The sequence below is a fragment of the Carlito syrichta genome, unplaced genomic scaffold (assembly GCF_000164805.1).
Source record: "Carlito syrichta isolate Samal-C Ts95f unplaced genomic scaffold, Tarsius_syrichta-2.0.1 Scaffold312032, whole genome shotgun sequence".
Lineage (NCBI taxonomy): Eukaryota > Metazoa > Chordata > Mammalia > Primates > Tarsiidae > Carlito > Carlito syrichta.
The window spans coordinates 21,197-24,879 of NW_007256128.1; the positions used below are offsets into that span (position 1 = coordinate 21,197).

Sequence of the window (3,683 nt, forward strand, 5' to 3'; positions counted from 1 at the left end):
CTGGGCAGCGAGACCTCATCTCTGCAATAAATCCAAAAATCAGCTGGGCGTGGTAGCGCGCGCCTGTAATTCCGGCTACTCGGAAGGCTGAGGCGGAAGGATCGCCGGAGCCCAGCAGGTCGAGGTTGCGGTGGCCGGGAGTGGCCACGGCACTCCAGTCTGGGTGACAGAGTGAGACTCCAACTCAAAAAAATAAAATAAAATAAAGTTAAAAAAAAAAGTGCTCAGAGAGCATGGGTGTCTTAAGAGAAAGGGCACGTGCTTGACTTAGACAAGAAACTTTCTATACTTTTACAATCATGATAGGCAAACCACGAGCTAAGAGCAGAGGGCTGTCTTTCAACCTTTTAAGGCACAAGGATCTTCTACATAATGAAGTTACCGTCTAACTAGCTTTGGGCTTTTCTTAGAACTGTTATGTCTGTGTTTGGGGTAATTCCCTACTGTTTCTGTGATTTACTGCACTGATAGTTCCACATTCCAGCCCGCAAGGTGGTCAGGGCTGGCGTGGCTGGTCAGTCGGGTGAAGGTTGTGTACAGATAAGAAATACGTCTTGGTGGGGCTTGGTGGCTCAGCTTTTAATCCCAGCGCTTTGGGAATCTGAGGCGAGTGGATTACCTGAGCCCGTGGGTTCGAGACGAGTCCGGGCAACTTGGTGAGACCTCGTCTCTATAATAAATAAAAAATTAGCTGGGCGTGGTAGCCCGCGCCTGTAGTTCCGGCTACTTGGAAGGCTGAGGCGCAAGGATCGCCAGAGCCCAGCAGGTCGACCCTGGGGTGGCCGTGACCATGCCACTGCACTCCAGCCTGGGCGACGGAGTGAGATTTCAACTCAAAAAAAAAAAAAGAATAAAAAAGAAATGAAAGACATCTGAACACTTACCCTGTTCTAAATTAGACCTTCCCAAGAAAATCTGCCTAACTACTTCTAATCTATGTTAACTATGCCTGCCTCAGCTGTTACTTTGTTATTTTATTTTATTTTATTTTTTGAGTTGGAGTCTCACTCTGTTGCCCAGACTGGCCACCACAGCCTCGACCTGCTGGGCTCCGGCTATCCTTCCACCTCCGCCTTCCAAGTCGCTGGAACTACAGGCACGCGCTACCACGCCCGGCTAATTTTTAAAAATTTATTGTAGAGATGAGATCTCACCAAGTTGCCCAGGCGGGTCTCAAACCCGTGGGCTCAGGCAATCCACTCACCTCAGCCTCCCAAGGCAGAGCCACCGAGCCCGGCTAGCTGTTACTTTAAAAACTGTAGAGTAACAACAGCCACCTTGTGTTGAGCTCCTGCTGGGTCCTGAGGGCTTTTCCCGTCCACATTTCCTATCATTGGGAGGTGTGATGCCTGCAGATGCTGGAAAAGGTCTTTAGCATACTCTGGGAAGAGGCAAGAACAGTTTGAACCCAAGCATCGAAGATCTTGGCTCTTGTGCTTTTCAGTGTGATCTCTGCTGCTTCTCACTCGTGGTGACTTGTTTCCTTGTCGGTTTTATAATTATGTGTGTGTGTGTTTATTGAGACAGGGTCTCACTATACTCCCCAGGTGGGTCTTGAACTCTTGAATTCAAGCGAGTCTTCCTCCGTAATAAATTACAGAGCCTTTATTAAGTGGATCTATCCTCTCCCAAAGTGCATGAGTCACCACGCCTGATCAGTTTATAATTTTGTGTTACCTTTTTTTTTTTGAGTTAAGGTCTTACCCTGACGCTCAGACTGGAGTGCTGTGGCACAATCACTGTTCACTGTAGCCTTGACCTCATGGGCTCAAGTGACCCTCCTGTCTTAGCCACCCAAGTAGCTGGGACTATAGTCACGTGCCGCCATGCCTGGATAATTTAAAATTTTTTTTGTAGAGATGAGGTCTTTCCATGTTGCCCAGGCTGGTCTTGAACTCCTGGGCTCAAGCAGTCCTCCTGCCTCAGCCTCCCAAAGTGCTGAGATGATAGGCATAAGCCACCATACCTGGCCCGTTTTATAATTTTGTGTTGTATTCTTAAGTGGGGCTTTATCTATGGGTCTCTTATACTGCCTGGGTCTTGAGAAAGATTTTGCATTTGCTTCTTTTGAGATCACCAATGGGTTGATTTTTATTTTTAGGCTAATTTTTAAAAGATGAATTTCTGGCCAAGCTCGGTGGCTTAAGTCTGTAATCCCAGCACTTTGGGAGGCCAAGGCAAGGGGACTGCCTGAGCCCATGGGTTCAAGACCAGCCTGGGCAACATGGTGAGATCCAGTCTGTACGATAAATTTAAAAAATTTGCCAGGCGGAGTAGTGCACGCCTGTAGTTCCAGCTACTTGGAAGGCTGAGGCGGAAGGATCCCTGGAGCCCAGCAGGTTGATGCCGGGGTGGCTGTGAGGATGCCGGGGTGGCTGTGAGCATGCCGCTGCACTCCAGCCTGGGTGATGGAATGGGACTCCAACTCAAAAACAAACAAACAAACAAAAACATGAATTTCTTAGCTTCCTGGCCTACGCAGGTGATTTAAATCCAAACTCCAAACCTATGTGGTGGTAGGTGATGAATTCTTGTTTTGTGTGTGTGGGAGTCTCACTCCATCGCCCAGACTGGAGTGCAGTGGCTGCTCCCGGCCACCGCAGCCTCGACCTGCTGGGCTCCGGCGATCCTTCCACCTCAGCCTTCCAAGTAGCCGGAACTACAGGCGCGCGCTACCACGCCTGGCTCATTTTTTTGATTTTATTGTAGAGATGAGGTCTCGCCAGGTTGCCCAGGCAGGTCTCAAACCTGCGGGCTCAGGCAACCCACTCACCTTGGCCTCCCAAAGTGCTGGGATTACAGGCTGAGCCACCGAGCCCAGCCAGTGATGAATTCTTAAGGGTGGCTTTTCTATTTTACTTTTGTTTTTTGTAGAGACGGGTCTCACTATGTTGTCCAGGCTCATTTCCAACTTCTGGGGCTCAAGTGATCTTCCTGCCCTAGCCTCTCAAAGTGCTGGGATCACAGACATGAACCACTGTGCCTGGCCGAGTTTCGTTTGTTGAAGAAACTCTGTTGCCCAGGCTGGAGTGCAGTGGTACAATCTCATGGCTGCAGCCTCATCCTCCTGCCTCAGCCTCTCGAGGAGCTGGGACTACAGGTGCATGCCACCATGCCTGGCTACTTTTAAAATTATCTGTAGAGATGGGATCTTGCTCTGCTGACCAGTCTGGTCTCGAACTCTTGACCTCAAGCGGTCTTCCTGCCTCAGCCTCTCGAGTAGCCGGGACTACAGGTGTACACCACCATGCCTGACTAGTTTTTTAAAACTTTTTTTGAGTAGCGATGGGTTCTTGCTATGTTGCCCAGTCTGCTCTCGAACTCTTAGCCTCAGGCAGTCCTCCCACCTCAGCCTCTCAAAGTGCTGTTATCTCGTTCTCCATATGTGTCCTGGCTTACCATATTGGCAGAAGTGGGCGTCTTCTTCCGTGTTTTTTTCTATTCTGTGCTTTGCCATATTGGGTCTTTCTTCCCAGATCCTTTATACCCTAGGGTGATTCCTATCGGTGGAAGTGGATGACTCTTGCTATCTATTCTAGAACCAACCTTCCTTCCTCTCCCGGCCACTGCAGCCTCGACCTGCTGGGCTCAGCGATCCTTCCGCCTCAGCCTTCCGAGTAGCCGGAATTACAGGCGCGCGCTACCACGCCCGGCTGATTTTTGGATTTATTGTAGAGATGAGG

General features: G+C 49.7%; 1 protein-coding gene across 1 annotated transcript in view; it reads left to right on the plus strand.

Moving 5' to 3' along the window:
* The window catches only part of LOC103271944 (proto-oncogene vav), a gene marked incomplete at its 3' end in the record, with an annotated part of 31,186 nt that overhangs the window by 20,780 nt on the left and 6,723 nt on the right, over positions 1 to 3,683 (plus strand). The window lies entirely within an intron of this gene.